Source organism: Pteropus vampyrus, unplaced genomic scaffold (genome assembly GCF_000151845.1).
Source record: "Pteropus vampyrus isolate Shadow unplaced genomic scaffold, Pvam_2.0 Scaffold503, whole genome shotgun sequence".
Taxonomy (NCBI): domain Eukaryota; kingdom Metazoa; phylum Chordata; class Mammalia; order Chiroptera; family Pteropodidae; genus Pteropus; species Pteropus vampyrus.
Window position 1 is genome coordinate 946 of NW_011889284.1, and position 13,087 is coordinate 14,032.

The following is a 13,087-nucleotide window of genomic DNA, read 5'->3' on the forward strand; positions in this document are numbered from 1 at the left end:
TCAGCTCTGCTACCTTGGTAAGTCACTTAACCCCTTTGAGCCCTAGTTTCCTTGTCTGAAATTCAGATGAACAGCCTCTTAAGATTGTGGAGAGAATTTAGTGAAATAATGTATGTAAAGTACCTAGGACAGTGCCTGATACTGAGTAGGTGCTAAGTCAGCAGTTGCTGATGCAATAGAATCTATTTTATGGAGTCAGCAGGGCTGACATTGCTTCAAAGACTCCATGAGTCCCCTGAAATTATAGGCCAGATATGTGTACGTGTATATGCTGGGGAGAATGTCCGTAGTTTTCTTCATAGTGTGGAGCTGGTGGTGGCAGTCTCCTGGAAAGGAAATAGCCCCAATCCCTTGAGTCAGACTCCCCAAGAAGTCAGTTCCCCCATTCCCATTCCTCTCAAGCTAGGAGCACCTTAGGCAGTGTTGTGCCTGGAATTACAGCTTCATCTAGGAGGGGAGCTGGGAGAGAATAAGTCATTAGGATAGGAACACTAGCATTTGCCAGGCACTTTATAGTTTATTAAGTACATTTACCTACATTAGCTTTTTGGATAGCCAGAACATAGCAGTAAAGTGAAAAGAACTACCATTTATTGAGTGCCTACTATGTGCCAGGCATTGTGCTGGGTGTATTTTTTTAAAGTATGTTTAAAATCTATAGACTTTCATTACCTAGATGTGCTATGATTTATAAGCCTCATCCCCTATTTTTAATCCTTTAGATATTTTTACTGTTCTAAATAATACCACAATAAATATTCTAACACATAAAACTTCATGCATTTTTTTGTAGTAGATTCCAAGAAATGGAATTATTGGGTCAACAGATACAAATATCCTCCCTCCCCATGATTATGATCATTTTACTGATGTACCCTAATGAGAATAATATTTTTTAATCTTCCTCTTTGGAATTCTGCAATGGAAACACAAGGGCAGCCCCTTCTCCCTCCTATACCCAGCAGAGCCATTAATAATCTATCATAGCTTTTTTAATTGAGGTAATTGTAGACTCACATGCAGTTGTAAGAAATGGTACAGAGATCCCTTGTACATTTTTCCTACTTTCACCCACAGTAAGATTTTGCAAAAACTACAGTGTAATATCACAACCAGAATATTGATATTGATATAATCCACCAGTCTTATTCAGATTTCTTGTTTTACTTGTTCATGTGTGTGCGTGTATTAAGTTCTATGCAATTTTATTACCTGTATAAATTCGTGTATCTACCACTACAGTCAAGATACTGAATAGTTCCAACACCATAATTATTCCTCATGTTGCCCTTTTATAATCATTCCCATCTCACCCCTTCCTTAACCCTTGGCAACCACTAATCTATCCTCCACTTTTTAAATTTTGTCATTTTAAAAATGGAGTGATACACTCTATAACTTTTTAGGATTTTTTAGCTTTTTTCACTAAGCATGATTCCCTGGAAATCCATTCAAGTTTGTGTATGTTATCAATAGTTCAGTCCTTATATTTATTCCATGATATGGATGTACCACAGTCTGTTTAACCATTCACCTGTTAAAGGATACTTTGTACTCTCACTTTGTACTCATTAGGAAACAATGTATTAGCTCATTTTACTTGGTGTGCTCAGTGTTTTATATTCACAATTATTAAGCTTCTTAACCCTTCAGACATGGCACTATTATTATTTCCATTTCATAGGTGAGGAAAATTGAGGCTCATAGTAAATGATTTTCCCATGATCACATGCTGTTAAATGGCTAAGAAGAGCCTAGAACCCAAGATAATAGGGCTCTTTCACTACACCAAGCTTTCTCAGACCATGATTAAGTTTGCTGTGGAATGGGTGTATTGGAATGGGTGTACTTGAAGGCAAGAAGAGTATTGGAGCAGCCTGGGTCAATTCAGGTGCTTGCAGCTAATTTGGTTCATAGGTTAGAAGAGCAGCAGTATCATAGAGTAGGGGCAATATGGCATGTGCCCTTGAAATTGCTTCCCCTTTGCCTGGGAGGAACAAGGCTGAAGTGGATGGAGCCCACAAGCAATCTGCCCACATGGTCTGTGGGCCTATTGGGAAAGGGAGGATCTAGCCTTTGGTTGTCTTAGAAATGTGAAGTTAATTGTATCTCTGGTGAGGTCTAAGGAAATTGAGGCCCATGACAATGAATGAGCCCTCTACTCTGGAGGGGTAAGGGAGATACAGTGCCTTTTCTTTTTTTTTTGGTGGCAGTGAGGGGAACTACAATTCATTTACACACACATACATACACCTTGGGCAGACTCAGTGTCTGGAACATGGTACAGAAAGAGAGCAGAGTGGAAGCAAAAATGCCAGTCCAGCGTTTAGTCCTGACTTCACCACTTCTCTTTCCCTCCAACTAAGTCAGAAGGAGCTGGAGAAATCGTTTGGTCTGTCCTTCAGCCTCTGGGCACTGGTTGACTCTGACAGTGGAAACCTAGAATTGGCCCAGACGTGATGGATGGTAGAGATGCCAACTTGTAGGAGAGAAGGTTTGGCTCCTCTCCTGGGAGCTGTGTCTGGCCAAAGGCTGCCTCCTCCCACCTCCTGCTGAAACTGGCTCTTTTATAGTTGATGTTACCATTGCTCCCTTGGCCTATTCCAGTGACTCTGGACTCATAACAATTTTCTGTATCTACTTATGGCTCCAGAACCAGGCTAACTGACATATCACTCTTCTCCATCTCCCTTGGTCCATCTAAAATGGCACATCTTCTCCCAGTGGTACCCACCATCCTTACCCAGTAATTCTAGCCATGGGGCATAAACACTGAGGCCATCAGGATTTATAGGGACTACACTGCATTGTTAAAACAAGAGATATCCATTCTGCATCTATGTTTGGTTGAAAGTTCTTAGGTACAAGGGAGACCACTTTACCACCTCTTATTCCTGCTGAAATTTCCTGCTTGTCAGAGGTCCTGAATATAGCTAGGAGACATCTATCTTCCCTTGGAGCCAAGATGACTCCTAATGAGGAAATCTCAGGACCCCCACTTACTCCCTTTCCTTGACTGCCTCTACTCCAGGTCCCCTCCTTTCCTCCCACCACTCCTTTCCCATTCCTCTCCCTTCTCCTCCCCTCCCCTCTCCTCCCTTCCTCTCTCCCTCTCTCTCTCCCTTTCTCTCTCTCCCTCTCTCTCTCTCTCTCTCTCAGCAAGTTTTTTATGTGATTACAGGCACTGCATGGTAATTAGTGCTAAACTCATTTGCACAACTACAGTTAATTGGCTACAACAATTAATTAATGTGTTGGAAATTTGGCACTGGAAAAAAAAAGTTTGTCATCAAAAAAAGGGCAAAAAATTGTAGAGTAAGGTACCCATAAAAATTGAGGGCAGGCTTCAAAAGCCCAACTGGGCCTCAAACTTCAGGCTGGCCTCAGATGCCTTTCCACTCTCAACTTCAACACAGTTTCCTCCTTCCTCTTTCATTTTGTTTCCCTCTTCCTTTTATTCCCTCTATTTCTCTTCCCTCTCTCTCTCTCTCTCTCTCTCTTTTTTTTTTTTACAACTTAAGCAAACTCATTTCCCTGATAAAATATAGCATGACTAATGGCTAGAGCATGTAAAAATCATTGGGAAAATGTCCTTGGAAGACGAATGCATTTTCAGCAGAATAATTAACTTAATTAACAAATTCACATGCATATTCATCAGGCTATTAATGTCTTCTCGGCTCAGCTTGATGAACATTGCGGTAATAACCATCTCATTTACATACTGCATTCTACTGCGATCCAAAACAGACAACATACAGGCGTATACACACACACGCACACTTGCACAAATACACACAACATGCCTGGGCCGTTTTCACTTCCAGGTTGGCTGGGAGTGTGTGTGAGGGTTGGGGTATGGCAGAGGATGGGTGGGAACCCTGACTGGGTGGTGTGATCTTTAGAGGGTCATGAGTGAGGTGGGGTAGGGATGCCTACATGTGGATGTCTGAGAGAACTTAAATTCATATTTCTCTCTCTCTCTCTCTCTCTCTCTCTCTCTCTCTCTCTCTCTCTCTCTCCCTCCCCCTTCCCCCTCCCCCCTTTTTCCTTGTTTCCTTTCCTCTGTGTCATTTTCTCTCTTCTTCTCTCGCGCCCCCCCAGTCTCTCTAGGGAAAAACTTGGTATCCGTGCCAACTTTTTCCCCCTCCCCTCCTCCCTCTCTCTCCTCCTTCCCCTCTCCCAACTGCTGCCAGCCGGCATCAGCACCGAATTGCCATCTCCTTGAGCTCTCTGTGGAGCAATCTCAGAGAGCAGTAAGGTGTGACGCGGGGCTCTGCCGGCTTCGCAGCACCGCCTGCGGAAAGAGCGCAGGATGGCGGAGGAAGATTAAGAGAAATCGCGAGCAGGGCTCTGCTACCATTGGTGTGTGCAAACGCCGAGGAGGAAGGGAGAGGGAGAGCGAGGAGGGGGCCAGAAGGGGGGGAGGGGGACCAGCAGCTGTCGGCCTAATTCTTCTAACACTCTGCTTGTGGTCATATTAGAAAAACAGATTATGCCCCTCGGTGCCACTCACTTATACTTGACATACGTTAATGTTCTATATCTCCATTCTCCGGTCTTGACAACAGTGGATCGGGTCAAGGAGGATGGGGGTCTGGGTGGCCAAGGGGCACAAAAGACACTACCCCCTCATTCTCTCGTGACCTCCAACCTCAGTCTGTACTAGCCCTTTAGAAATCTAGCAAGCTCCGGTCCAGAATTTGCATCTGATGCCACCATTTGACCCTGCTCTTTGTAGCCCCATAGGAGGTGCAGAAGTGGGAGGACACCTGGAAGCTCTTTCCTGGAAAAGTCACTGCCCCTTTAGAGTCTTAAATGGTCACATTATGGCAAAGCGAGACCAGCTTTGTGGTATCCCTCTCCCCTAACCTTTTTATGGGCCCTCCCCCTCAAATCAGAAGTTGGGGGTCAGAGAAAGGGGTCCATGATAGTGCTCCCTGAGGGAACTCCAGAGACGCCATAAGCAAAACAAGGTCAGGATTGTTTCTGAGTTGCTATGGAAACCAGGTTCCCCGCCTCCTGGTAGGAAGGAAAGAGTGCTTGAGGCCTTCCTTCTACCAATCCTGAAGGCTGTAAAGGTGGGGTGTGCTAAGACCTAGGGAATAGGGCTGGTCTTGCAGGACAAACCAATCACTCTCAGCAGCCCTGCCTGCCAAGCCACAGCCTTTTGACCCCCTACCTTCTCTACCCTCTCACCCCAATATTCAAAGGAGGCTTTTCCTCTCAGTGCTTTGTCCTCTATGGAGACCTGTTACTTAGCAACCACTAGTGCTTTCCTAATAACTTCCAGGGACTCAGAGATATAATATCTGTCTCTATATTCAGTTCCCCTCCCCTGTCTACTTATATTTAATAACTGAAGCCCTGTCTTGGGTTCCCTTGGCACCTGTTTTAGAGCACTTTTAGAGGGATTAAGCTGCAGCCTGAAGAAATAAAGCTATACCTGAAGAACTTCCAAACATGGAAGAGTGGGGAGAAAAGACTAGAGTAGGTAGAGGAGCTGTGGAAACATATTCTGTTAAGTATAGGTAGAGAGGTAAAAAAAAGTATTTAGAACTTGGAATGTGGAGAGAGGACGTCCACCAGGATTCCCAAGGGTTCATTCCGAGACCAGGAGTGGACCCTACCAGCTGCTTCCTGGGCTGGCATTATTCATTTCCCACACCCTGTCCAGCCCATCCTTTCTGCCAACTTTTAGTCTACAGCCCTTTCATATTTCTGTATATGGGAGGCCCAACCCTCTGGGGATGTCCAGTTTCATAGTGTCTGGATATTGGTATCCAGTAGCGGGGCTGTGTCCATATATGTCCAACAAGGCCTGGGTATCTCCCAAAGCTTTTCAGTCATGGGGGAGGAGTTATTCTGAGCTCTCTCTTAGAAAGTCCCAGACCTAATCTGGCAGTGGGGACTGTACAATATCACCAAAAAGAGGAACAAGGAATGCCTAAGTGTAGTCTGCTGTCTGCATGTAGAATCAGGAGACCTAGGTCTGGGCCTCTCTTCTTATTCTCCTGTGATCCAAGTTATTCACTTAATCTTTTAAACCCCTTGTTGCTTCATCTGTAGATCAAGAATAATATTTACCTCTTTGGACTTTAGAATGATCAGAAAAAGTAATATGTGAAAGGAAACACTCTGAAACTATCAAATTTAACGAAAATATTATTTTAAGGTCTGGAAAAGTTCTGACTGCCGGGGAGAGGGAGGCATCATGAATCCAGCCCAGTCCTAGGCTTAGGAACACCATTAGGTTTTTGGCCAGAGGGATATGATTCTTTGCCCTCTGGTTGGGGTGGGGAGCTCTAAATCAAAATCAAACACAAAGCTATCTAGGGAGAGTAGCATGCAGTGTCCCTGTCATCTTCCTCACCTCTGGTCCCAACCTCTGAGCTCTAGTCCTCAGTGGCTAAGACAAAAAAGCCTTACTGACACCCCACACTGACCCTCCAGCCCTTCTGGGTCAGCGCCTTCACTGTGGTTGTGCCTGCTCACAGACTGTACATGTTCACCCTCCATACCCCCCTTCTCGGCACCTCCTCCAACCCAAGCCTTCTGTGGGAGACAGATGGGGTGTCTGCGATGGAAAAGGCTCTGGGCTCTATGCCGCTTTGGGTGGGCAGCCCCCCCTCCCCATCTCTCCACTATTCCCCCTCTCCCTACCTAAGACACTCAGATTCACCTCAGGCAGCTTTGGGAGCTGCTGAGGATACCAGCTCTCTTTCCTTCTCAGACTCAGCCCGGAAGCAGAGCCAGAATGGTCTCTTTGTTCGAGACCTAGACCCCAGCCCCTCTTCATAGAAGACCAGTACAAAGGAGGAAGTCAGGTAGGGAATGGTAGAGATCCATGTGAAGGGACCATTGTGGAGAGGCATGGAGAGGCCCAGAGTCCCTCTCTGAGGACTGGATGACTGGGCTTTGGGGCCTGAGTTGGTAGAGAAGGCTGAGCCTAGGCAGCTCCTTTGTTCCAGAAATCTGGGGTCCCTGGGGGGATGCTCAGCTTGGGGAGGAAGAAAAAGGGAGCTAACATTACAGAGCACCAACTGTGAGCCAGGCACGATGCCAGAGCCTTTCCATACCTGTAGTCACAACCAGCAGGTGAGGAGTCAGGACGAATAGGTGTCTCATGAGCTCTCAGCATCTCTCGACACAGTTGACCACCTCCTCCTTTGATTCTATATCACTGCCAATTCTCCTACCACTCTGGCTGCTCTTTCTCTGTCTCCTTTGCAAGCTCATCCTCAACTTTTTAGACTCAGCCAAGTCCCCCGATTATATACTTTCATGATATTATATATCCTTTCAGAGCACTTAGCACAGTTGTTTCACACTTATTTGTACAGTCATTTGAATAACGATCCTATTTTTCCCACCAGATGGAAAGTTCCACGAGGACAATGACCACGTCTGTCTGTGTTCACCAGTGTGCTCCCAGTGCCCAGCACTGTGCCTTGCATAAAGCAGCTGTTGGGTAAATATTTGTCGAATGAATGAATAAATGACAAAATGATATCTCTCCGGCCTAAACTCAGCTTCTTAGCTACTTCCTCACCCCAGAGCTGATTTATCCCCAATGTGTGTACTAGGGAACAGGGTGCCTGAGAGGTCAAGCCATTTCATTCTTCCTGGAAAAAGCCATCAGGGCAGGACTAGCCCAAGCTCCAGGATATGGGGCCTCTGCCCTGCCAGAGCCTGGCCCTGCCTATCTGCTCTCCTGTTCCTCCAGGAATTGAGAGAATTCAAAGTCCCAACAACTTCTCTCAATATTGGGGTCTGAAATCATGTATGAGCTTGAAGGGAAGAGTTCCTTTAGAGGAGGGTGTCCCTGTTTTCTGCCTTAGCTGAGACTGTGGACACCATCTGCTGCCACCCCTCTGTTTGCTCTGTCCTCTTCCCCTGGACAAGGGAAGGGGATGGTTTGGCTAAATGGGAGGGATAGATGGTAAGAACAGGACAGGCTGCTTGTTTGATAGGGCTGGTGGTGAGCCTCAACCAGGTGACTGGAGCAGAGGAACACAGGCACCAGCAGCCTCAGGTCCTTTGGGGCTATACACTATAGACCTGGGGAAGAAGGGAGTGGACAAAATAACTTCTGGGAGGTGGCCAGCCTTCAGCCCAGGGCTTCATCTGATTTGCTGCCCTTGCCTTCTGACCTCAAACAATATTCCTGAGTCTGCAGGAAGTTAAAGTTAGGCCAGGCCCAGCAGCCCCTTGCCTTCCCTGACCATTCCCTCTTCTAGCCAATCACACAGCCCAGAGCATCTCTCCCACCCAGGTCAGCACCAATACCCAGTCCTCACTGTGACCTCTCACCTAGTCCCCTTATCCTGACAATGTCCCTCAGCACCCGGGCACCTGGGATCATGGATCTGGAATCCACTCTAGGCAGTGTTGCTCTCTCTGACCCTACCTGTTCTCTGGCCCCCAATGAAATAGGACAACTCAGGATGTGGGCCAAGTTCTTATGTCCTCGTCAAAGGCAACATCTGTCTCTTCCAAGAAGATAACCCTGGAGTGGGGGTGGGGAGGCAAGGAATGAGAAACAGGCACAGGGAGAAACCCCAATTCTGCCTAGGCCCTAACCCCAGATTCCACTGTAAGCACAGATTGAGGGTGAGGGCCAAGATAGCCACAGAGGCCTACACTCACATGCCCCTGCATGGGTCTTCATGCCTCTGAGCCGCTGAATTTGTAGGCCCCTCCTGGGCTCACCCAGGTACCTGGGTTGCTGCTGCTGCCAAGCCAGCCTTCTTTTATTCATGCGTTGTTTTATTGCTGGCAAATGCTGCTGCTTGCCGCTGTTGGAGGCGTTCCTGCCAAATCCATCCCAACATCTTGGCCTGGCATCAGGGCGGCATGCTAATGTGGAAATTTAAAGAGCCGCTCGGCTTTAAATCGGAATTTTAAATGAGCAGCAGTGCTCCAGAGGGACCTGGGCAAAATCGAACAGTATCTGATCCACCCTTCATACTCCCACTCCCATAGCATCACCCCACTTCCTCCCACCTCTCCCCTCATCACTAGATGATGGAGTGGCACGGGACACGCTAGGGGAAGAGGGAGCTACCAGGGCAGAAGAACTGGTGCAAGATGGAGTCATCTAGGTCAGTAAAGAACTGGGATCCCTCTACTCAGGACCAAGAAGGGATCTACTGCTTGCTGTCATAGGAAAATGGAGGCAGGGGTTCTACACAAGGGATCAGGGCTGGGGATAGTGAAACTGATGTGCCTACCCCCACTTCCCATTTTACCAGGAAACAGGAAGAGAAGGTTCAGAGCAGAAGAGAGGGAAGGTGGAATTCCATGAAGATACTCACGTGCAACATACAGTCGTGCAGACTGGGATATGTGCATGCAGGTCAGGATGCTTGCTGAGGCCCCTTGTAGCACATGTACACACAGCTCACACATCACCTATGCATGAAGTAGAATTATTCACATATGCAGGGAAGTCTTTCTTCCCAAATCTAGGCCCCTGTCCTAACCAGAGCAAGCTGTTTTTTTTAAGTTGCTAGCTTGAGCTGTGCCTCAGGTTTTTTTCATGAATCCTAATGCACCAACATTCCCCAGCTCCTTGAGTCAGCTGTGGTGGTGACAGAGCCCCACAACAACTCTGGGGGCACCTAAGCTCATCCATGTACCTGTCTTAGCTGCAATGTGATGCCCTCTCTGGTGACCATCAGATGACAGGCTCAGACCTCTCACCTGGGAGAGGTGCTGGGCATAGCCTTGGTTTCAGAGGGAAGAGGGGCTAGTTGGAGGTGAGAAAGGCAGAAACTGTGCCTCTCTGTGACCCCCTTTCCTCCCTGTCTCCAGGAAACAGGTGGCCCCCTCATTATCAGGAAACATTTATTGAGTGCCTACCCTCAAGGAAACACTGTGCTTAGTTTAGCACAGTGCCTCACAATTTTCTGGGCTGGGTTAATGACAGCCCCAAGAATCTGGATGTGCTGCCCTCATTGGAGGAACCATAGTAACTTGGCGTGGTCACCTCAACCTACCCCATGTTAGGCTGCCAACCCAAAGAATGCTCCTTGACCTTCCCCAGGATTCCTCCTCCCTCAAAGAAGGAGCCAGCTCCTCCATTGGCTGATATGGCTGCCAGCCAAGAGGCTTAGGGCAGGCCTGGGGCATGCAGCTGGCACCTGCCCACCAGATCCCGAAGGAGCACCCTCCTCCCCCACTCCATAGCCCCATTCAGATGGCCCCTAGGCTGCAGGAAGACAAGAGCTCACTGCTCCCAATTCCCAGAGAAAACCTTGAGCTAGAAAGCCCATCATCTTCCTTTCCACTGTAACCTGCTCTGAAATCCTCCACCCAGACTAGGTATACTAAAAACCCACCAGATACTTTTTCCAGGCAAGATCAAACACTTAATATAGTAGAGGCTGGACTACAGCTAGGTAAGGCCTGAGGAGTGAGGCCTGGGCTAGAATTGTGGGAGAAGTGCTGAGGTCAAGATGGATGAGGAAGAACTCAATGGGAGTGACATAGGATGGCAGGGGCTGGGGGATAGGGTTGGCATAAAGGGAAGAGGCTAAGTAAATCTGCATCTTTCATCTAATTAGCAACATGCAAATAATATGCAAGTCACCCCCTTTTTATTTAGAGACCACAGGGCCTGTGCTTTTTGGAAAAAGGCTGCAGAAGGACCACTAGGGAGTATCTCTGAGACCCTAAGACATGGGACACTCAGGTTCAAGAGAGGCCAGAGTGTAGCCATCTGGTTCTAGCTTATTTCATGGATGGACTCATTCCTTATGGGCCTCAATTTCCCAATGTGTGAGATGGCAGGACTGGACTAGATGGTCTCTAAGGCTTCTGTTCAATACTGACAGTAGGGTTCTCTGATCTGGGGCCCAGTGCCAGCACAGGGTAGAGAGAATGATTCCTTTCTGGGGTGGCTACTTGGCTCTCTTGCCCCTGCTGCCCATTTCAGCAGTTCCTTTTAGGAAATAATTGGAATGGCAGGTACATGAGGATGTGGGGGGGTATCATGTTCTCTCCTACTCCGTGCCTTTACCCACACTGTTTCCTCTGCTTGGAATGCCCTTCCTGCTTTAGTCTCTTACCTGGCTAACTCCTTCTCTAACTCCAGCAACCTTACCTACTTTACCCTTCCACCTTCTGGGCATCCCTATGCACTGTTAACTTCTCTCATTTCCCACTGGACTGTGAACTCTAAAGTGCAGGTAATAGGTTTTGTCCAAGATGGAATCTCCAATGTAAGTGTATTAGTTTCTCAAGGCTACTGTAACAAATTACCACAATCTTGGTGGCTTAAAACAATAAATTTATTCTCTCACATTTCTGGAGGCCAGTAGTTCAACATCAGTTTCACTGGGCCAGAATCAAGGTGTCCACAGGACTGCTCTGTCTGGATGCTCTAAGGGAAAATCTGTTCTTTCAGCTCCTAGTGGCTGCTGGCATTCCTTTGCTTGTGGCCACATCACTCCAGTTTCTGCCTCCGTCTTCACATTGCCTGCTACTCTTCTGTGGTGTGTATAATCTCCCTCTGCTTCTCTCTTATAAGGACACTTATGGCATTTAGAGCCAGGCCATATGATCCGGGCAAGATAATCTCCCTATCTCAAGATTCTTAATTTAATCACATCTGCAAAGACTCTTTTTCCAGATAAAGTAACTTACAGGTTTCAGGGAATAGGATGTGGACTTATCTTTGAGAGCCATTATCAGACTACCAAAATAAACAAAGACATCTTTATATTGGTTAAGCATCTACCATGTGCCGGACACCATACATACATTTTTCTCACTGCATTTAAGTCTCGCAATAACCCTGAAAGGTAGATAATAATGTCTCTACAGATGAGGAAACTGAATGAGGTTCAGGGAGATTGAGTCACCTGCTCAAGCTAACATAGCTGATAAGTGACAGAGCCAGGATTTGAAACCACATAGGCTTGGCTCCAAAGCCAGCATGATTTTTGCCTCACTAATAGCCTCCAAGCCTATCCCAGGCCCTGGCACAAATTTCATCTGAATAGGTGTGCAGAAAAGAAAGTTAGGTGGACAAGAGAAGGAAAGATGAGGCCCAGCCTCCTAATGATATTGACTCAAGATTTCTTTTGCCAAAGCCCCCTTACCATCCCTCTAATCCTCCCTCAACACCCCTCACCCCTTATTTCAGAAGCCTGGAATCTCCCCCAGTTTGCAGCCCCCTGCCAACTGCTGCTGCCCAGAAGGGTGGCACAGCGCCTAGACTTCAGGCAGGAAATATCAAATCACAGAACCAGAGGGACCTTTGAGGTCACCTCTTCAAGCCCTCTGCCCACATATAGGCATATCCCTGAGGACAGGGCAGACAGGGTCAGAGTAGTGGGAGCAGAAGGGAAAAGTAGCCATCTCTTCCTTCAGTTGCCCTTTCTCCTCACTTCTTACACAATTTGTACTGGGAAGTCTCCTCACTGAGGTTTAATTTTCCAGGCATCATGCTGTAATGAAAGCTGGCATGAGTCAGAAGTCTTGTGATCCAGCCCTAAATTGTCCAAAACGTAAAACGAGATTTTGGTTAAGTACCTTCACCTTGCTGGGCCTCTAATTCTTCATCTTTAAAATGGGATCAATAACGATGATAATGATAATATACCCATCTCACAGGACTGTTGGGATAATAACAGTCCAAGAAAGAAGCGTCAAACCCACGCCCTGGAGCAAGGCAGGTGCTGCAGGAATATTTTTTAAGTCCCTCAGCCCTACAGCCGAAGCCTCTTTATCCTGGGTTACTCAGGGCTTTGCTCACCTCAGCCAGTCTGGTCTGCCTTGCGCGCTAGACTGTGAACTTCTCTTGGCAGGACCTTGTTCATTTTTTTTAATCACCACTCCCTCGCCCCCGTTTCCCTCCCTATTGTCTAGCCCGTGCTCGCGCACTTAGGCTCGATCTACATTTGATAAATAAACAAGTGAGGGTATGAGTCGGACCCTCAAGTCCCGAGATGCGCAGATCCTGACTCCCACCATTAACCCTCTGGGCATAACCCTTTCCCCAGGGGTCCAGGAGGCGGCGGCGAAGCGAGGAAAGGAGGCGCTGCAGCTTTAAGATTCCTCTCGGGCGTCCCGGTTGCCA

The 13,087-nt window shown here is 47.4% G+C and overlaps 1 long non-coding RNA gene across 1 annotated transcript; it reads left to right on the forward strand.

Moving 5' to 3' along the window:
* Positions 1-4,396: 4,396 nt before the first annotated feature.
* On the forward strand, positions 4,397-11,725 carry LOC111732894. The gene is made up of 2 exons (XR_002777752.1): positions 4,397-7,471; positions 9,255-11,725. It is a non-coding gene; the product is annotated as an uncharacterized LOC111732894 (long non-coding RNA).
* Positions 11,726-13,087: the final 1,362 nt, after the last annotated feature.